The sequence below is a fragment of the Vicia villosa genome, linkage group LG4 (assembly GCF_029867415.1).
Source record: "Vicia villosa cultivar HV-30 ecotype Madison, WI linkage group LG4, Vvil1.0, whole genome shotgun sequence".
Taxonomy (NCBI): domain Eukaryota; kingdom Viridiplantae; phylum Streptophyta; class Magnoliopsida; order Fabales; family Fabaceae; genus Vicia; species Vicia villosa.
The window spans coordinates 14,796,613-14,819,665 of NC_081183.1; the positions used below are offsets into that span (position 1 = coordinate 14,796,613).

At 28.2% G+C, this 23,053-nt stretch overlaps 1 long non-coding RNA gene across 2 annotated transcripts; it reads left to right on the plus strand.

The window, feature by feature from the left end:
- Positions 1-7,228: 7,228 nt before the first annotated feature.
- LOC131598859 (uncharacterized) lies at positions 7,229-8,642 on the plus strand. Of its 2 annotated transcripts, XR_009282406.1 has the most exons (5): positions 7,229-7,516; positions 7,616-7,660; positions 7,732-7,770; positions 8,117-8,170; positions 8,274-8,642. It is a non-coding gene; the product is annotated as an uncharacterized LOC131598859 (long non-coding RNA). The 2 variants fall into 2 exon arrangements; XR_009282405.1 differs by having other exon boundaries at positions 7,616-7,770.
- The last annotated feature ends 14,411 nt before the right edge of the window (positions 8,643-23,053 follow it).

The window sequence follows — 23,053 nt, forward strand, 5'->3', positions numbered from 1 at the left end:
AATTGAAGACAACTTAATATTCAAGAATTATAATTACTCTCTACGTGTCTTCATATTTTGAAAGTGTTGTAAAAAAATTTCATTTTCAACACCATCAAATATATCACTTTAAACTTTAAAGTAAAATTAAGTGTCAGATTTATGTTTCCTAGAGGATAAAATTTAAAGTAAATGAGTGGTGTGGGAACCTTAAGATATTTTATGTGGGGTCAATATATTAATAATTATTATTATTAGCTTTAAAGAAAAAAAATCAAGTGGGTTCACTTGACCTCAATTTATTCTACTTAGATCCGTCCCTGATAGTATAATATATATTTTTGAACCTTATAATATAGTATTATAAATATGGTATAACAAGTTAAACAAGGAAAAGTCTAACTTTCATAGCTATCCCTACACCTATCTATGGGTGTACATGAGTCGGTTTGGGTTGAGTTTCGATAAACCCAATATTCAATTCATACAGGAGGGGTGGCAAAGCGGGCGGCCCACCCCGTTTAGGCCCGCCCCATTTAAGCCTATACAAAAGCGGGGTGGGGCGGGGCGGGCCTACTTAGGTGTCCGAGCTCAAAAGTCATGTCCGCCCCGTTTACTAACGAGTTGGCGAGTTGGCGGGCCAGCCCGCAAATTTTTATTTATTTTTTTATTTTACAATTTGATTTACCACATAATTTACAAAAAAATTACTTATAACCAAAAAGGTCGATAAAGTATTTTTTTAAAACACGCACAATAGAACTTCAACATATCTTAAGTCCAAACAGTTCAAAAAATAAAACAAATAAAGATCAATTATAACAAAAAAATAATGAAATAAACTCAACTAAAATAAAAAAGCGTATCAAAATAAATAAATAATACATATCACTTTAATCCTATTTAAAAACTAACTACTAAAAAATCCAATATAATTAAGAGTTTACATAAAACAAACAGTGATAACAATTACACCGCATAATACATCACGGTGCATAAAATAGTACTGCATAAAATATCAACACCTAACTTTCTCACTAATTACTTCATATAAACTTTTATATTAAGCGATTCCTTAATAGTTAAATCCAAAATTTGTCACACTTATAGACTCATCAAATCCCTCTTTTTTTTAAAATGAACATCTATTTCTAAAGAAAACATGTGAGCTAATGTATTAACAACTTAATAATTATGCATGTTATACAACTGTCTTTTATTTCAAGCTTTTCACTACAAGAAAAACTGGTTTTAGCTTGGGGCTAACCCCCTCACAACTGCAAAAAACCCCTCACAAAACCAAATTTTGCGAGGGGATAGTTCACCTCGCTAAACAGCTGGTCGCAAATATTTAGCTAGGGGCAACCCACCTCACTAAATAGCTTGGGGCAGAACCCGTCGCGAAACGCAAAATCAAATTTAAGCTTTCAGACTCACAGAACTAGGCGCAGTGTAGGTGGCACAGATAGGGGCTTAGTGTGTCAAGAAAATAGCTTGGGGATAAGCCCCTAGCTAAACGACCTCCGTTTTTCATTTATGTGGGGACTACCCCCTCGCAAATTGCCTGAAAGTTTAAAAAAAATATATCATTAAATCATTATATAATATATTTTAATTTTAAATTATTATATAAAAAAATTTAATAACATAAAAAATAATAATGTTTTTAATAAATAAATTATAAAAAATATCATACTGTTTTCTAACTATTTTTAAACTGTTAATAAATAATATTTTAGTAAAAATTTTAAACAAAAATTAATATCTCAAATACACATTTATTATTCCATAACAACCCATTTCAATAAATATATATGTACAACTTTAAAAAAAAATAAAACAAACGTTAACAGAACATAATTTTTTTTAAGTGCACTTGAAGATGAACACTTTAGGTTTTAACTCCTTAGTAGCTTTAGATGATAACAATGGAACCTAAAATTAAAAAATTAAAATTAAAATCATTAATAAACATGCTATATAAACAATAAATAAAACAACATAAATTAGACATAAAATCAAATATAATGAAATATCTTTACCTTTAAAAGATGAAGTTTTAGATGAAGATTTGAAGATGAAGTGTATGGGATGAAACTATTTTTTTGAGAGGAAGAGTTGTGTTTGAGAGGATGAGCAGAAGCTAAAAAGGAAGAGATTTATGAGGAAATGAATTTTTTATGAGATATATATGAAGCAATTAGTGAGGGGTAGTCAAAATGTGTATTTATTAATTTCCCAACATGCTGCAAGCCTGTACACGAAGCAGACAATTGTGAGGGGCTGCACCTCGCGAAAATTCAAAGAGTCTTTTGTCAATTTGAAAAGCCTGACACACAAAGCGGCAAGAGAAATGTTGGATGGGACATATGGTGATGTTTGCGAGGGGATACCCCATGCAATAGCTACAATCATATTTAGTGATGTTAGCCCCCTCACAAACTGTAAAGCGGAGAATATTTTTAAAATTCAAACATCCCTCCATTTATTTTGCGACGGGTCTCCCCATGCCAAGTTTCCCTATAATTTTCTTTTTTAATTTGTAGTTTGCGAGGGGCTTATCCCCAAGTAACATGTGAATTTAGTGAGGGGTAAATCACCTCACAAAATCCCCTAGCTAATAACACTTTTTCTTGTAGTGTTTCCAATCAACACATGTATTAGAAAGTTATAGAAAGAACGTTACAGTTATAATTCAATTTGTATGTATAATAATTTAGAATACAATTCAATCAATATAATTCTAAGAGAAGAGTGTTGTTTTTATAGTTAAAGTTATTTTAATTCTAAATGAAAAGTAATTTTTTTAACAAAAAGCCCGCGGGCAAAACCCGCCCCGCCTCGGCCCGATTTTTTAAGCGGGTTAGACGGGGCGGACCAACTTAAGGTACCGAGCCGAAAACCTCAGCCCAGCCCGCCCAAAATGGCGGGTCAAACGGGCCGACCCGGCGGGCCTGGCCCGTTTTGCCACCCCTATAGGACACTCCAGTTTGGGTAAGGTAAAATACACACTTGCTATACTAATGGACCGGTTTGGACAAACCCACTAATTTTCGAGTTGGGTTGGGTAGTGGATTGCTAAAATAATTTTTCTATTTTATCAATATTAAATAACTAATTAAATGACGAGTCAACATATTTTTTTCATAAAATTATTTAACATTTTTTATCTTTTTTTAAAAAATAAAATAACTTATTTTTACTATTTTTAGCATCATAACATAATAAATGATAAAATCAATTAATAAAGGTTATCATAAATTGCTAACAAGTAACAATAAACTAAAATTGCATGACATAAATTATATTAACATCAAAATAACCAAAGAGTAAAATATCAAATATTAGTTAAATTTATGGTTCACTAAATTATTGAATGTTCAAGAGATTAAAATTACAACAACTAAGTTAATATTCATCAAAATCTTTAAAACTGTAATAATAAATGTTAATGGACAGTAATTTTTTGAGTTTGGGTCTGCTTCTACTCGAAACTGGATTTTGTAATGGGTTTCTTAGTTTTAAAACCCATAATCATCCAATTACCCTATCCAACTCACTTTTTTATATTTTTTTTGGGTGGATTTGATCGGGTTTTATGAGTTGACCCAGCTAGAAATGGAAATAGGCTAGGCTAGGCTTTAGAAGACCTGAGTCTGGCCTACGTTAAACTTAAAAGGTCTGAGCCTGACCTAGGACCTATTATAGGCTCTATTTTTTTGTCTGGCTTGGCCTTTTTAAAAGCCTAGTATGGCCTGAAAACCTATTTAAAAGCCTATTTTTCATCAAGGTGTTCAATTAATCCATATTACTTAAGAAGCCTTATAGGGCGACCTATATATGCACATATAGGTCGGACTATTTCGCTTTTTTTTTTAATATATAAGCCAACCTATTTATCTTTTTTTCTAATATATATATATATATATATATATATATATATATACACACACACACACACACACACACACACACACACACACACACACACACACACACACACACACACACACACACACACACACACATATATATATATATATATATATATATATATATATAGGTCGGCCTATAAAACGTCATAGGCTTTTTTTAATATCCTAAGTCTGACCTATTTAATTAAACGGGCTTTTAAAAAAGTCTAAGTCTGGACTTTTATTAAATAAGCCTTACCTAACCTAACTTATATAGGCTAGGCTATAAGCCTTTGTAGGTCGGTCTGACCTATTCCCTTCCCTAAACCCAACCCATGTACACTCTTACACCTATCTATAATATAAGAAGAGTGATGGCTCTCTAGGAAAGACCAATCTGCCTTTGCCTTAATAAATGTCATGTTTAAAAAACATGGGTATTATTTGTCCATTTTGCCTTTTTCCAACTAATTCAACAATAGAACGTCTCTTCATTTCTCCAGTTTTAATTGATGGTCAATTTTCTAAAAAATCACTTTCAATGTACATTCTATATGGGTATTTTTTCACCCAACGACACCAGTTTCAATGTGCACCCAATTTACATTTCTTCTCTCGTTAGTTCCTTCATGTTCTCTACTTCTTTCTCACTCAAACACACATTTGTAGTTCTGCAAACAATTTTCTAATCAACTACCTCTTCCATTTTCATATTCATGTGTCAAGCTCCCTTCACTCTGATGATTTCATATGTTTCTTTCATTAATTTATTTAGGGTTTACAATTAGGGTTTAAAAATTATCAAATATGTAATAACTTCATTTGCACATTTGCTTGAGAGTGATATTTTGCAAACCTTAATGTTCTTTATTTATCCATTTTCTTTCCTTATCTTACTTTGATTATATTGTTACTAAGTGGGTTACAATGTTTGTTAAATTTTAAATGGTATTTCTTTAAACATGTAAACATTTTTTTCTGTTTTGAATCCTTTATAACTTCATTTCAACTCTTGATATTTCATAGCTTGAAGCTTTTCTTTATGTTTCTCTTTCATTTTCTTGTTCAGATCTATACAAGACTATAAATGATTTTGAATATGAAACTAATAACAAATCAAAAGTATCTTATTTTTAAGCTCTAGTGATTTTATGTTTTATTTTCATTTTTAGAGTCGTAAAAATATTGGGGACAAACTTTGTATGTGCATAGAAAATTTGATGAAGTTTAATGTCTTCATGTTATGAAGTTAGAGATTGATTTACATTGTATATTTTGTAGTTTTTGCAACCACATATTGAAATAACCAGAAGGAGTTTGAGGAATGGGCATTCATGAAATTTGGTAAATCCCCCTCTTTTATTTAATTTCCTTTGTCAATTTTATTTTAGTTTTTTTAATGTTTTTTTATAAGGGTTTCATAGTTTGAAGCTCGTGTTTTTGTTTCTCTTCCATTCTCTTCTTCATATTTATAAGGATAAATATGTTTTTAGTCCCTATAAAATTACTAAATTTTGTTTTTGGTCCCTATTAAAATTTTTATATATTTTAGTTCCCACAAAACTATTATGCACGTAGTTTTAGTCTATGTTGTTAAACCGATGTGTATTTTTTAATGATTATCTTACAGACATGTTTAGAACGTTATAAAAAGTTCCTAAAAAAAAAGAACTCAAAATTTGATTTCTAAGTCGAGATTTACATTACTTTTATCATTATCTTTTGAAATTTAAAAAATTCATATTTAATTCTTCTCGTTTTAAAAAATTTTATAATTTGATAATGAAATATTTTATAGTATTCTAAACACGTATGAAAAAATTTATTCAAAAATTTAAAGTTTAAGGATAATTAAACTGTTTTCAAAATTTTAAAATTATTTATACCAGTTCGGTTATTATTCAATTAGTAAGATTACAAGTAAATGAAATACATGACAAGTTTTTTTTTTTACGGGAAAATAGATGACAAGTTAGGTATACATATTTTTTATTTAAAATTTTCATTTTATGTTGGAAGCAAAACTCTGCAACTTTTGAATTAAAGAATTAAAAAAAATTAGGTAATTAAAATAGATGACAAGTTAGGTATACATATTTTTTACATGACAAATTTTCATTTTATAAGTGTAATATTGATAATTAAAGAATTAAAAAAAATTAGGTAATTATTATTTATTTGATTTAAAAAATATTAATTTACATTTTTTTTTCAAACTTTACCAATTTCCTTTATAATTTAAAATACTTTTTTTTTACAAAGATATTCAATTTTATTTGTTTATATTTACCTTTAATTTACTAATAAAAATTAAAATAATTTTAAGTTAATGATTTGATTATATAGATCCAATGTGGTTGTGAGTATTGTGATCAGGTAGAACCATTTTGATCCAACACCAAAATATAATGGTGCATAGTGTAGGACTTAATTAAGCCTTCACTTTAGACCATTTACAATGGGGGTGTTGAAAAAATTATTCAATAGTTGAATGTCTACAATGGTTTGTTGAATGAGGTGTTTAATGTGATGTGGATTAATTGGTGTTGAAAAGATTCAACATGTTGAATGAGAAAAAAGTGGGGCCACATGCAACACTTTACACAATTTTATTGGTTGTTGTGATTATTTAGATTTTATTTTCTTTTAATCATTTAAAATTAATTATTTCATAGTAAATAAATTTTTTATTTATTTTTATTTTTATCAAAATTCATTATTTTTTTTCCTCTATAAATAGAGACTTGGTTCATTTGATTTGGACTCATAAAAAAAAATTCACTTTTAATTGATAATAGATATTAATATATAATCATAAAAACAAAACTTTAAAAGAAAATAAGAATATGATGTGGGGTAGGGTGTTGAATTTTATTAAACAAAACCATTGTAGTGAAAAAAAATTGAATAGGTGTTGAATTATTAGGTGGAAGAGAGAGAAGATGATGTGGAAGATAAAAAGTGAAAAAGTAGGGTGTTGAATAATGTAACCATTGTACATAGTCTTAGACATCACCTGATTATATATTGTCAAATCCAAATATTTTGCTTACGTGAATTGAAATATTTAAATTACTCATTATTGTAATCTTTTTTTAATTGATGATAATATTGCACTAGAAAGGTAATAATTGAAATAAGTAAATTCTCCAAGATTTATTTTGACAGGGTAAATGATTTATTTTTATAATATGTCAATAGATAGAAATCTGGACAATTTTTATTCTTTTGTCTATCACATAAGAAAAGTCATTCTACTCTTTCAACAATAAGACACGTGGCTGCCTTAAAACTCTCCATCTAAATTTTCTCTCTCACTACATTTTCTCTTTCTTCCTCTTTCCCAGTTATTTTTTCTTTCTCTCTCACACCAATCTTCTTTCTCTTCTTCTTCCTTCTTCTAACTCTTCCCCTTCTTCCTGTTTTTATTTTTTCTACTTTCTTTTCTCTATTTCATAAGATCCATTTGATTTCTACTTTCACTTTTTTTTTCTTCCTTTCTTCAGATTCTTCATGTTTAATCTCTGAGGTTCTAACTTCTTTTGTCATCAACAACAACAAAGGATTTGTAGGTAAAATAGATAGAAGAAAGTTTCAACGATTCAAATTTAGACTTATAAATGGTAAAAGATACAAACTATTTATGGTTTTTCGTTTTCAGTCGTTCCATTTTTCTTATTTATTCAGCATCACTAACATCATTATTACGATTTTTGTTTCAGATAGGCTTCGAAACAACGAAATAGCGTGAGTTATCTGAGCATAAGGTGAGTTTCTTCTTCTTCAGCAATATTAAGGGTTCGTCATTTTTTTCCCCTCAGATCTGGCTTTTTTGTAGTTACTGAGTCGTGCTGAAGAGATCGTGCTCCTTATACTGGTATTTCTTTAAACTTGGAATCATTTTTTTCTTCTGTTTTGTATTTGTTACAACTTAATTTCTATTCTTGATGTTTCAAAATTTTAAGCTCCTGCTTTTGTTTCTCTTTCAGTTTTTCTTCAGATCTATAAAAGAGTGTGGATGAGATTAGATTTGGATCTAATAATAGATCAATAATATGTTATCTTCCGGATATGGCGATTTAATATTTTATTTTTATTTTCAAAGATGTAAAAATTTTATGGACCAAATTTTGTATGTGCAGATAAAATTACTTTAAGTTTTGATGTCTTTATGTTATAAAGTTAGAGATTTATTTTTATTGAATATTTTTTATATTTTGCAGTCACATATTAGAATAACTCGATGAAGTTTGAAGAATAAGAATTCATAAAAATTGGTAATTTCCCCTATTTTAGAAATTTCTTCTCTCAATTTTGTTTTAGTTTTTTGATGTTTTTCATAAGAGTTTAGTATGTGTAATTTTTTTGTTTAATTTACAGGAATCAAGAATAATTGTGAGAATGCGTGTTAGCTGGAATGAAATCATTTCTCGGGCACACATGATATTGTTCTTTCCTAATAGTTTTAATGTTGAAACAAATTACTGAATTTATGAAGTTTGAAGAATAAGGATTCATGAAAATTGGTAAATTCCTCTCTTTTAGTGGTTTTTTTTTCTCAATTTTGTTTTGGGATTTTTATGTTTTTCGTAAGGGTTTAGTATGTGTGATCTTTTTGTTTAATTTACAACACTCTCTTTTATTTGTATATGGTTTCAATTGTATAACTAGTATGATACCCGTGCGTTCGCACGGGTACCCGGTGTTTTCGCGCATTTGGATTGAGAAAAATAAAATGTATTATTAAAAGACTAAATTTGGGTTAAAATGGGAAAAGTTATAAATATACTAATATTAAAAAAAATTGAATATTGAAAATAAAAAGTAATTAAGAAAATGGAGTTTATATTGTTTTAGATTGAACAATACATCTAAGGAAGCATTTAAGAAATGTAGAGGATCCATTGAGAAATAACACGTGTAAAGAAAATGTATGAATTTTAACCCTAAAATGAATGGACTATTTATTGAAAGGCCCATATAACCGAAGTCCCAATAAGAACAAGACCAAACATGGGTTCATTTAGTTTTGTTGGTAATTTTGTGTTTGTTGGTGGTACGACAATGGAGGGAGGTGTTCAACAGTGTCGTGGTCAATTTTCCGAATGTCATGTTTATGTTAATATTCAATAGTTTGATCAATAGCTTCATGTTCCCGTTAATATACAATATTTTGATCAATAACTTCATGTTTTCGTTAATATATTGAATATTTTGATAAATAACTTCATGTTCCTGTGTTTTTGTTAATATTCAATATTTTTATCTGTAACTTCATGTTCCCGTTATTATTCAATATTTTGATCAATAATTTCATGTTTCCGTTAATATTAATATTTTGATCAGTAACTTCATGTTCCTGTTAATATTTAATATTTTTATCAATAACTTCATGTTGCCGTTAATATTCAATAATTTGATTAGTAACTTCATGTTGTCGATAATATTAATATTTTGATTAGTAACTTCATGTTCCTGTTAATATTCAATATTTTTATCAGTAACTTCATGTTCCCGTTATTAGTAAATTCATGTTTCTATTATTATTCAATGGTTTGATCAATAACTTCATGTTTCCGTTAATATTAATATTTTGATCAATAACTTCATGTTCCTGCTAATATTCAATATTTTGATCAGTAACTTCATGTTCCAGTTAATATTCAATATTTTGATTAGTAACTTCATGTTTCCGCTAATATTAATATTCTGATCAGTAACTCCACGTTCCTGTTAATATTCAACATTTTTATCAGTAACTTCATGTTTTCGTTATTAGTAAATTCATGTTTCTGTTATTATTCAATATTTTAGCCAATGACTTCATGTTCTTGTTAATATATATATATATATATATATATATATATATATATATATATATATATATATATATATATATATATATATATATATATATATATATATATATATATATATATTGATCATTGATGAACTTGTCCGATTAAAAGTTTAAATTTTATAAATAAGAAAAAAATAAGAGTATTTAAACAAATATGATTTCAATTTCAATACTCTTATTAATACTCAACTTAGTGTAATTAATTTTTTGTAAAAATTAATGGTAACTGTCATAATATACAAACTACTGATAATATTGTTTTGGATTAAAACTACTGACCACAACAAACATCACCTATTGTGACAATTATAACTCTCATAAAAAGTGTAAAAATAAAATCTGCAACAGTTACAACCATCACAAATAGTATAGCCGCCACAATATCCCATATAAAATAAAATAGATTTGACTATATTTATTACTGTCACATAGCTCTCTTTTACGATGAAAAATATTTTTAATATATATATATATATATATATATGATATAAGTATTAACATTTTCTAATTTGTCTAACATAAAAAATAATTATCTGATCAAATCAAACGACGGGCGATCCATAGGCATAAGGGATCAAATGTTGAAACCTTTGGGTGATTTTACCTAATCTTTTGGAGATGTCGGTTGGGTTGGACTTTCTCGTGATTGAATTTTCCATCTTTTGGGCCTTTGATTGCCCGAGAATAATTTTTTTCTTTAAAGTAAAAGCAAATACTTGTATGTAATACTTAAAATTTTCAATAATCAAACGCTGTCATTTTTACCTATAGTAAGAATTTAATGTTGCCATTTTAACTCATTATGAATTGTGCTTCAATTTCACTCAAATTTGTAGATAACTTGTCATGAAATATTCTCTCTAAGCTTAAATCATCATATAATGTATCAAAACAACTTGAGGACAACACTAAATAAGAATTCATGAAGCTATAGGGAGCATATATCAGTTCAAGGATCTTCTGCATAGTTTTGTTTGTAGTCTTTGGACAATGAAGATATATTATATTGCTAAGTAAACTTATTTATCAAGGAAATATGTCTCTAATTTTTAATAGACAACACAACTGTATTCATATTTATCTTAGTCTAAACACCATAATTTAGAAAACTCTCGAGTCTTAACTGATACATGTTTGTTAGAGACGATTGTATATAAATATACTTGCCCATCATTGTGTTTTGTACCATAGTGATAGCAAGTATTAAACCTTATTCCTATATATATTTTTGTCTTCGTGACAAATCAACTTAGTCATAGGGCGCATATTAGAGAATAAGATAGCATATTTTAATATGCAACTATTTTTTCTTTCATTCACAATATTGAAACCTAATACCAACTTAACTTTTAAAACACATAGTAGAATGACATGGCTTCATAGTGAATTGTAAAATAACTCAGTCGCATATGTCCAAATTAAGTAATTTAGTTGGTTATCTGAACAATACTGAATGAGTTTTAGCAGTAGATACAGAATTTGAAACTTGGAAACTAACATAACCTATTTAAGAGTTGAATAAAAAACATTATGAAGAGAATTTCCCATCATAAATAATTTCAGCTTGTACCGAGGCTCTCTTGAATCGAAATAGTTGTAACGTCAACTCAGGTTTGACATTTATAGCAAGCTTCACAGTCATTTCTTGTAGGAGAGGAGAATTCAGAATTAAACATGTACTGATTGTCCTCATCAAATAAATTTATACCAACTCTTACTAACACAAAAAATCATTTTAAAATTCAATACAAAGGTATATATTGTCATGTGTTATGTTTCCGATGTTGAAACAGAGTGATTAGGAGTGAGTATTCAGGTTTGTTAAGTAAACCAAACTACTCAGTAAAAGATAGATTGGAGGGACCAGAAAATACAAACTAAAAACCGAAATTAAAAGGGAAATTTAGTACCGACCCTGACTCATATATGTCTCATGTTATATTTCTTGCATAATGAGCTCTATCGGCTCGAACCTCCTCAGTTTTATGCAGCCATAACATCGCAAATTTTTGGAGATCGTTTAAATGCATATTGATCACGCCACCAACTTTGCCGCAAGCCTCTAGATGGCTAGTATGTAATTTTGCAAGTTCGTTGTCACAGCCGATAAGGTAGCTGACAAGTAATATTATTAAAACACAAATTACTCATCAATTCAAAAAATAACGATAAAACAGATGTAAAAATAGAGACCAATATGTTTGAAACCATGAAAACTGAAGTCATCAGCATTGCGTTTAAATCAGCATTGTCAATCGCAAAATTCCTCTAAGCAACAATGTTATATAGTATGTATGTAGGCATAGCAAAAGAATCGGTAAATAAGGAGCTAAGAAACTAATTATATATAAATATAACTTGTTTTATATTTGATCATACATACATACAACACATTTGGTAAGTCACCACAAATAAGAAAACAGAACATCAACCACTTTCAGAAACCCTCTCAAAAGCATTGTGTGTTTGCAAAATTCTAAAAAAACACAGACATACTTTCTTCTGAGAAAATATACATAAAAAGTAGCAACAGAGTTTGACTTAACATAATAAAAAAGGGATTCGGGTTTATGAATTCCATACCTTGTGGATTGTGGATTGTGAAAGGGTAGTTTTGAAGCGGAGACATTGTAAACAATGAAAAAAAATTAGGGATTAGGGTTTATAGATTCCATACCTTGAGTTAGATTCATCCATGTTGGTTTCTTTCGATGTGTGAACTCGAAGTAACACCGCGTTTTTACGTGATGCAGTAGAACCGTGTTCTTGATGTCGCCGAGTTATTGTTGTGGGCATTGTCGAAGTTGTTGATGGCGATGATGAATATTATTCATAGTGGAGTTCATGAAGGTGATTGAAGTAACATTGCAAAGTCACGCTGTGTTGCACAAATGAAAGAGGAACGATTTTGCGCATTTGGATGTTCCGAAATCCAAAGGGAAGAGGAACAGTTTTGGAAGAGGAAGAGGATGTGAAAGAGAAAGAGAAAACGATTTCGTTTTGGAAGAAGAAGAGGAACGGTTTTGGAAGAGGAAGAGGATTCATTAGTAACTGCCTAATTATAATAGAGGAAAAACTTAATTTTGAGGAAGCTGATATGGAAAATTATGGTGAAAGATGCTAATGTGACAACTTATATGATGAGAAAGTTGTACAAATATGATAGATTCTATTAGAAGAACTTTATTATATCTATTTATTTCATATTTATGTTTATGTGCATTTAAACTTCCATTAGTCTATTGAAATATACAATCTTTCCTAAGTCTATTATTTCATTTCCTAATTGAAATTTAAAGATTGTTTTTGTAATAATTTAAAATATTAATTTTATTGATAAATATTGTGTAATATTTTATTGGATCAAATATTTTCTTGCCCTGTCTTGTATTCAATATTTAAATGTTATTGAAATTTGTTCAAGAATAATTAATTTATTATGATAATATTTAATTATTATATAAAATTAATTTTAACGCCATTATTTATTATATTTAATTATGATGTATAATTGAATTTTAATAATAATGAAATTTCTTTTTTATATGTTTTTTTTATTCTTTGCAGTGGTTTATCGATCCAAATCATGGAGCATGAAAGTGAAAAAAATGCATATGAAAGTTTACAAACAAAACATTCAAGACAAAAAAGAGGCATATGAAATATCCATACTCATAAATTATTTTTTCTGATTTTTGCAGATATATATTTTTGTATAAGAGATTTACATTTTCTGTTTTGATTTTCCCTTTCTTTTGTCCTTATTTATTTTTATTTTTATAATTTTTGCAGATTTTGCACAAGAATTAAGAAGGAGAAGGACTATATTTAGTTGAAGTCTTCTCAATGCAACCATTACTGCATCAACCTAATTTCCAATGATACTCATTATTTTTCTGAATACCTACATCTATGCATATTTTTCGATGCAACATTTTTGAATTTTTATTTTATATTTTGAAAAATATGTATCACTCATATATGAAATATTAATCTTCTATTTTTGTTTGCAAAATATAATATTATTATTAGACCTATCTTGTAATATTTAGAGTTTGATGTGATATCTTACTTTTTCTAAAAGCCAGATTTTGTGGGATATTAGACAAAAAAAAACTGTTTTAAAACCCAGATCTTACACGGTTCTAAGAATAAAAATAGATGAGATGTGACATTACAATGAAACTAGGAAAGTAATTAGACTAACTTCTCATAGTAGCTATGCATAACTCTAAAAGTATGATTACAATAAAATAAAGAGTGAAGTCCCATTTTAGTCCCTCACAAAAACTGTAGAGGTCAAATTAGTCCCTGAGAAAATAAAAGTCCCTATTAAATCCCTTACAAAATTTAACCGAGCCATGTTAGTCCTTCTACTAATATTTTTTTCAAACCGTGGCTGAACCACCAGTGAAGATCCATTTTAGTCCCTCACAAAAAAGGGAGAGTCCAAATTAGTCCCTACAAAAAAAAGGTCTCTATTTAATCCCTTATAAAATTTAACTGAGTCATGTTAGTCCCTCTTTTAATATTTTTTTCAAATGATTTTTTTCTTCGTATTTTTAAACTATGACTGGACTTGACAAGATAGACCTGCTTTCAGAAATTGAGTACGGGTCAGAGGTTGAGTTCCTTTGCACATGGTCTTCAGAGTCTAAGTTTCTACCAAAAGCTGGGTTCCCTAGATGTGAGACATTAAAATCTTATCATTCAAAATTTGAGTCATCATATTCTGATCTTTCATAATCAGAGTCTCAAGCTTCTCTTCATATGTTCCTATCAGAGTCAGAGTCCGATAAATTCTTTGACTAATGATCCTGCACACTTGAACATATGTTAGTGTACCTAATTGTTCATTAAACACTTTGTTATCATCAAAACCTAAGTGATATGGTATAAACCAATTTTCTTCAAACATACCATGTGTATTTTTTTCGCCACAAGTATTGTTTACAAAAGCAAAAAATTATCCTAAATCACCTTAGTAACAAAACTAAATCTTCCTAAAAGATCATTAACAACTAAAACAATAACGACACATAATACACAAAAATACATAACAACAAAAACCATAGTCACCCACCCATAAGCCTGATAATAAACAAAACAAAGAAAAGAACGTCATGGTATCACGATGATTTATCTACAATCCCTTCATAAATAATTTCAATTCAACAGTCGTAAAATAGGAGTCCAGTCACAATATAAAAAAAAAAACGATTTGAAAAAAAATACTAAAAGAGAGACTAACATGACTTGATTATATTTTGTAAGGGATTAAATATAGACTTTTTTTCTTAGGGACTAATTTGGACTCTTCCTTTTTTGTGAGGGACTAAAATGAGTCTTTATTAGCAGTCCAGTCACGGTTCAAAAATAAGAAAAAACGATTTTAAAAAAATGTTAGTTGAGGGACTTATATGACTCGGTTAAATTTTGTAAGGGATTTAATAGGGACTTTTTTTTTCTCAGGGACTAATCTGACTTCTACAATTTTTGTGAGGGACTAAAATAGGACTTCACTCTAAAATAAAAGTGGTTTGATTGTCCCATTAAATAATTTTAATCAACAAAAAAGTATGATTACAATAAAATAAAAATGGTTTGATTGTCACATTAAATAATTTTAATCAACAAAAAAATGATTTGATTGTCACATTTAATAATTTTAATCAATTTTAAAGGTGAAATTACATTATAAATGGTACATTTATGATAATAATTCATTAATTACCGTGGTATTAATTTTAAATTTTAAATTTATTATTAATATCAATTAATTACGTTAATTACGATATAATATTAATTGACAATGGTGTTAATTTATTATTAATTTTCAATTATCAATTACGGTTGCATATCAATTAATATCATTTTTAATATCGATTTTCAATTTGTTATTAATATCACTCTACGTTATATTTTCAATTTATGATCATTATAATTTTCATGGTCCATTTATGATAATTAATACCTTTATTTAACACATATTCATTATAGAAGAAATAATACATTTTACCTTTTAATGCAACATTAATTTTTATTTTTAATTTTTTTACAACTATTGCGTTATTTTTTAATTTAATATTAATATTTGATATTTATGATAATTATAAAACTATTCATTTTTATCAAACAGAAAATGCAATTGAATTTTAATAAAAGTATATTTTTATTAAATAGTATAAATAATTAAAATGATGTAAGAAATTTAAAATATTTATTGACAAAGAAAAATGTTACTATGCTTAGTTGGGTATATAAATGACTTTCTCGTATGTTTTATTTATACATATATAAAATGGATTTCTCATAGTGTAAATATCTCAATGGATTGCCATTGATACTTTTCCTTTCAAATATCTAGGTGTCCCCCTGGCTAGTAGGAAACTTACTATCCATATGTGCCAACCCTTGGTTGAGAGAATGACTAGTAGACTTAGCCACTGGTGCACTAGGCTTCTTTCATATGCAGGCAGAGTTCAATTGGTTAGAAGTGTTCTTTTCTCCATAGCCAATTATTGGATGTAGGTTTTTCCTCTTCCTAAAAAGATTATCCACCATGTTGAAGCAATTTGTAGAAGCTTTATCTGGACAGACAAGGAGAATCTTTCAAGGAAAACTCCTGTTTCTTGGGAAAACATGTGTGACCTTGTGTCTGCTGGAGGAAGAAACACGATAAACCTGAATTTGTGGAATAGAGCTACAATTGGCAAAATGTTATGGAATCTCTGTGCTAAAGCTGACAAGCTTTGGATAAGGTGGATTCATATGTACTACATCAAAGGAATGGATTGTACCAACTGTATTCCTCCCCAACAGTGCTCTTGGACATTGAAATGTATGTTCAAAATTGGAATAGAGTTGAGGATGACAGAGGCTTGGATAGAAACTACCTTGCAACATAAATATGTTACTAGAAGGATGTATAAAAGCCTGCAGGGTACAAAACCTACTGTACCATGGAGAAGAATTTTCTTTGGAAATGGAGCTAGACCTAAGGCAATTTTTATCCTATGACTTACTTGTAGGAACAGACTGATGACTAAAGATCGTTTGCATAAATTTGACATTAGTACTGATGGCAAATGCATCTATTGTGGGGGCTGTGAAAGCTGTCAACACTTGTTTTTGGATTGCAGGTTTAACAGGACCATATGGGCTCAAGTTTTACAATGGCTCATGATTGAGCATAGTCCTCAGAGCCGAAGTTAGAGCTGGACTGATTGTGCATAATTGTGAGTAGGAAAAATAGCTAAAGCAAAGTCTTGGAAATTGCTATAGCGGAAGTGATCTATGCAACTTGGACTGTGAGAAACCAGAAGATCTTTCATGAGAACAACACTGTGGAACTGACTAGCCAAAGCATAATCTAAAACATCAAGTGGAGGATTGGTGGAAATACAAGATTGACAGCCTACTGCAACATTCTTGATAATTAGATTATTTTGTTAGTTGTTTTGATATTTTACTATGTTTTGTTGCCTGGATCATTTTGATCGACCTGTACCAAACGAGTTGTTTGGAATAAAATTATTCTTATTTGCTAAAAAAAAAATCTCAATGGTTTTTACAATTATCATATTTTTATGTTTGAAATCAATATCTCAAGATCTTTTTCTTAAAAAAATACAATGTATTAACTACATTTATAAAAGCTATTATATATTATAATATAATTAAGACTAAATTCTTAAAATTTTATAAAATTTCATCTTAGGAAAAATATGTTTTCAAAATGGGAAGATCCATCTCATACAAGTTAAAAACGTTTCATATGTGTATGACCAGATTCTTCACATATAAATTGCTTTAATTATAATTTATTTTATAATCATACATGTCATAAATTTTTATTTCTGATAATAATTTGAATGCAATCATTTTGTTAATAATTTTATGGATGATAATTATTAGTTGGAAAAGGGAAATTAAATGCAATAAAAATTTAATAAATTTATTTTCTTCTAATATGAAAATTATATAAAATAGAAAAATGAAGCTATTAATTCAAATATTTAAATGAAAATTAATCAACTATTAAAATATTGAATATTAACGGAAACATAAAATTACTGATCAAAATATTGAATATTAACAGGAACATGAAGTTACTGATCACAATATCGAATATTAATGGGAACCTGAAGTTATTGATTAAAATAGTGAAAATTAACGGGAACACGAAGTTACTAATCACAATATTGAATATTAACGGGAAAATGAAGTTACTTATTAAAATAGTGAATATTAACGGGAACATGAAGTTACTGATCACAATATTGAATATTAACGGGAACCTGAAGTTACTGATTAAAATATTAAATATTAACGTGAATATGAAGTTACTTATCAAAATAGTGAATATTAACGGGAACATGAAGTTACTGATCACAATATTGAATATTAACGGGAACCTGAAGTTACTGATTAAAATATTGAATATTAACGGGAACTTGAAATTACTGATCAAAATATTGAATATTAACGGGAACATGAAGTTACTGATCACAATATTGAATATTAACGGGAACCTGAAATTACTGATTAAAATATTAAATATTAACGGGAACATGAAGTTACTGATCACAATATTGAATATTAATGGGAACCTAAAGTTACTGATTAAAATATTTAATATTAACATGAACATGGAGTTATTGATCAAAATATTGAATATTAACGGGAACATGAAGTTACTGATCAAAATATTTTGAAATTAACAGGAACGAAGTTCCTGAACAAAATATTAAATATTAACGAAAATATGAAGTTACTGATCAAAATATTGATTCTTAATAGGAACATAAAGTTACAAAAGATTGTTTAGGGTCTGTTTGGTAAGACCCCAAAAAGAGCTTTTAGCTTTTAACTTTTCAGCTCATATTAATGAAAAAGCTCTATTTGCTAATGCTATTTTAACTTTTAGCTTGTAGCTTTTTATTAACTTTTAGCTTTTTTATCAAAAGCTATTTGAAGTAGCTTTTGAGCTTGTAGCTTTTAGCTTGTGACTTTTTTTTCATTTATACCCTTATTATTTTAATAAAATATTATTACACTTATTAATTAAAATGATCATTTATGTCATTTTGTATCTATCAGCTAATGAAACAGCTAATTTATCAAACACTCATGTTAGCTTATCAGCTATCAATCACCAATTATAAGCTAACAGCTACCAGCTATCGGCTACCAGTTAGTTTTACCAAACAGAGCCTTAGACACAATTTAATTTTGGTGATTTTAATTTTGTTCCTGAATTTTTTTTAGACACAATTTAATGTTAATTAATCTTTTTTTTCACAAAAATGTCAAGTACTTTTAATTTTTTTTTTCTATTAAAAATATAAATTTAAAACAAATGCACGTCCCGTACTAAAACTCGTGCGAACTCACGGATTTGCTACTAATTATACCTAATAAAGACCCACCAATTAATTTTGATTTATTTCATTATTATTCAATTTCTTTTCATCAAATTTCATAAGAGGTAGTAAATAATTTTAAACACTAATAAATTTTGATTTCAGTTAATGCTTTTATGGATAATCATTTTTATTTATAGGAGTTTTGTGTTACATACTATTTATTGTAATTTAAATTAACTTATTATCTCATTTATAGGTTTTTAAATATATTAATTGAGTCAGATATGATTTATAATCCTTTGAAAGTGTTTTTTTGTGATTTAAAGAAAAATCAGATTTTTATTATACTGTGAGATTTGGAAATGTTTGTAGGTGTTGATTTTTTTTTTTAATAAGCAAATTGTGTTGTACAGTGAAAATACTCTCAAATTCCAAACTTTCACCATAACACACTTGCAGGTTGAAATGAAAAACGGAGAGGATTGAAGATGAGATTTTTTTAATCTGAGAATTTTTTTTTATTAGATGGTAGTAGTAAGATAAGAAAAATAGGATAGAAAAATTGATTTTCATTTATGGTAAGTTTAACTAACTTTTGAAACTTGCAAGATTAATTAGAAATTTATTTTATAAAGTATATTTAATTATTAAAAATAGTTTTTATGAGTTTAGATAAAAGAATTATTTTGTAATATTTAAAGAATAACAAAAAATAAAAAGACTAGACAAAAAAAAAAGAGTAAAATAAATATTTTTTCAAAAAAAAAAAGTACGTATCAGTATTGTTTAAATCACAATTTTTATCACATAACTTAATAAAAAAAATATGAAATTGAAAGAACTATGCAGTAAATAAATGAAAAATAAATAAATAATTTTTGTGATATTTTTTTAAAATTTTATTTATTAACAAAATAAATTTATCAATAAGCATCTACGTATGAAAATAAACATTTTCTTCTAACTTACCAAAAACCAATCTTTATCCTAATAATTATCACAATTTTCGTCAAACTAGTCCGTTAAAATTAAATACACCAATAATATAATAAGAATTTCCAAATATTACTTATATAATAATTATAAGACTCTGATATTTCTATTGCACCTGAAATACGTAGACACAAGGTTTTAAAATTTTGGCGAACACACTAACAAAAAAAACTAATTTTGTAGTCATCTAATTCATCTATTATAAATAAAATTACGCATAAGAAGAAACTCAAACTTTTTGCCAATTTTCACCATAGCTAATTAAACGGTTTCCGTTGAGTATAACAGATATGATGGGTGCTAATACATTCCTCTTGCATAACCGACTCCCGGACCCTTATTTGGTTACAATGACCATATCGTCGTTCTTTAAGGTTTTATCAATATTTTTTCTTTCTGTTTGGAACAAATAAACTTTGGTGGCGACTTTGTTGTATTTCGAGCGTTCCTTACGTTTGGATTTTTTTGCACCGTGACAGTTAGAATATCCACCTTCAGAAGATGTTGTTTTTCTTATCATGTTATCTTTTTAGCAAAAGATCAAGTGGACGCCCTAGTTCAGATGTCTTCATTTCTACAAGTGTTAGAGGTTAGAAGAAAGTTAAAAATGGAAAGCATTGTGAATTTCTTAAACACATAGGGAAATATCCTTGTTCACCATACAACAATGTTATGAAACCTTGTCAAGATTTGTTGAATTAAGATGGACACATTAGGAATATTATTCAAACTCAGACTACAATTAAAATTATGAAGAATCGACTACGTCTCAAGACTTGTTGAATGATTAAACCAATGCAATTTTCTTGAATTGATAAAACTCTTAGCATGTTACAATGATGAAGTTGCAAAAGTAGTGTTGGAAAATGCTCCATCTAATAGCAAGTACAATTCACATATGATTTAAAAAGAGATCTTGTGCATTCTTTCAAGTAGGATGAAAAAGTAAATCCGTGAAGAAATTAGTGATTCCAAATTTTATACAATTGTAGATGAAGCGCGTGATGAATCCCAAAAATAGCAAATGTCTCTGGTTTTGTGATTTGTTGATAAATATAGTTTTATACAAGAGATATTTTTTTGGTATTGCACGAGTTAATGACACTACATCTTTATCTTTAACTTCTATGCATAACCTTGATGTCTCTAACATTCGTGGTCAAGGGTATGATGGTGCTAGCAATATGAGAGGAGAATGAAATGGTTACTATCACTCTTTATGAAGGATTGTCCTTATGCATATTATGTTCATTATTTTGCTCAACGATTGCAACTTGTCTTGATTATTGCATCAAAAGAAGTTAAACCAATTCATAATTTCTTTGAGAACCCGACTTTAATTTTCAACATTGTTTGATCTTCTACAAAGCGCCATGACGAGTTACGAACTTCCCAATTAGATGAAATTGAACAAGCGCCATGAAGTCATTTGATTTCATATTAATATTGCATATGATGAAAGAAATTATGGTGATCATAAATATGTTTTGTCAAGCCTTACAACAACAATATCAGGATGTAGTTAATGTTATCCATTTGGTTTGTACAACAAAAATTCTTATTCAAGAGTCAAGAGAAATTGGTTGGGATGAATTGTTTGCTTATGTAAAGTCTTTTTGTGAAAAACATGATATTGAGATTTCTGATCTTAATAATGTTCATTCAACAACAAGATTTGGTCGTTCTCGTCTTGAAGATATAACCAGGTATCCATTGAGCAATATTTTAGAGTTGAAATATTTTTCACTACCATTGATAAATAATTACAAGAGTTCAATAGCATATTTAGTGAACAAGCGATTGACTTGTTAACTCTAAGTTGTGCTTTGGCTCCCAAGGATAATTACAAGAATTTTAACCTTGACACTATTTGCACTCTAGCTGAAAAATATTATCCTATGGTCTTCAATGAACAAGAGAGGATTAATTTGCAATTTTAACTTCAACAATTTATTATTGACGCTCGTCAAGCGTCGAGTTTGAACAATTTGTCAATTATTCAAGAATTATGTTCATCTTTGGTTGAAATTGAAAAGAAGAAAAATTATTATTTGATTGATAAATTGTTCCGTCTTATCACGACTCTCCCTAAAAGATTTTTTTCCGCAATGAAAATTATCAAGACAAGCTTGAGAATCAAAATGGAAGTTGATTTTTTAAGAGGTAGCATGATGATTAACATTGAAAGCAAAATTTTTGCAAGTATTGATTTTGACTATTATTGATGATTTCAAACTACTCAAAGACCGTAGAACATTATTGTAAGGTATTTTTTTGAAGAGGAGTGTTAGCAACACTCTCTTTTCAACACTCTCTCGAACACTCACTTTCTTATTGGTTAGAACATGTGTGGGTCCCTCACTTTAAAAATGGATCCCACATAAAGTGGTAGGACCCACACATGTTTGAACCAATAAAAAGGTGAGTGTTGGAGAGAGTGTTGAAAAGAGAGTGTTACTAGCATTTCTCTTTTTTGAAATACTCTTTAATCATTTTATGTTCAACATTGTATTTATTACAATTTAGATATTATATACTCCTTCTGTTTTTTATTATAAGTCGTTTTAGATTTTTCACACAGATTAAGAAAAATAATAATTGTTGTATGAAAATGAGAAATTATAAAGGTTTTTACAAAATTGTCATTCATTAATGACATGTAGAAGATAAGTTTATATAATTGAAATGAGAGAGAATAATAAATATTTAAGGATATAATAGAAAAAATAGCATTAATTAGTCATTGGAGTTGTAAAGCGACTTATATTAAAATATAAAATATTTTTCCAAAACGACTTATAATAAAAAACGGAGGGAGTATACATTATGATAATGAATATTTGATTTATAAATTATAGTTTAATTTGATGGTCACCACAAACTTTATAATTTGCTTATGCCATTGGGAGTTGATTGGTTCTCCCCGATAATGTGAGCTC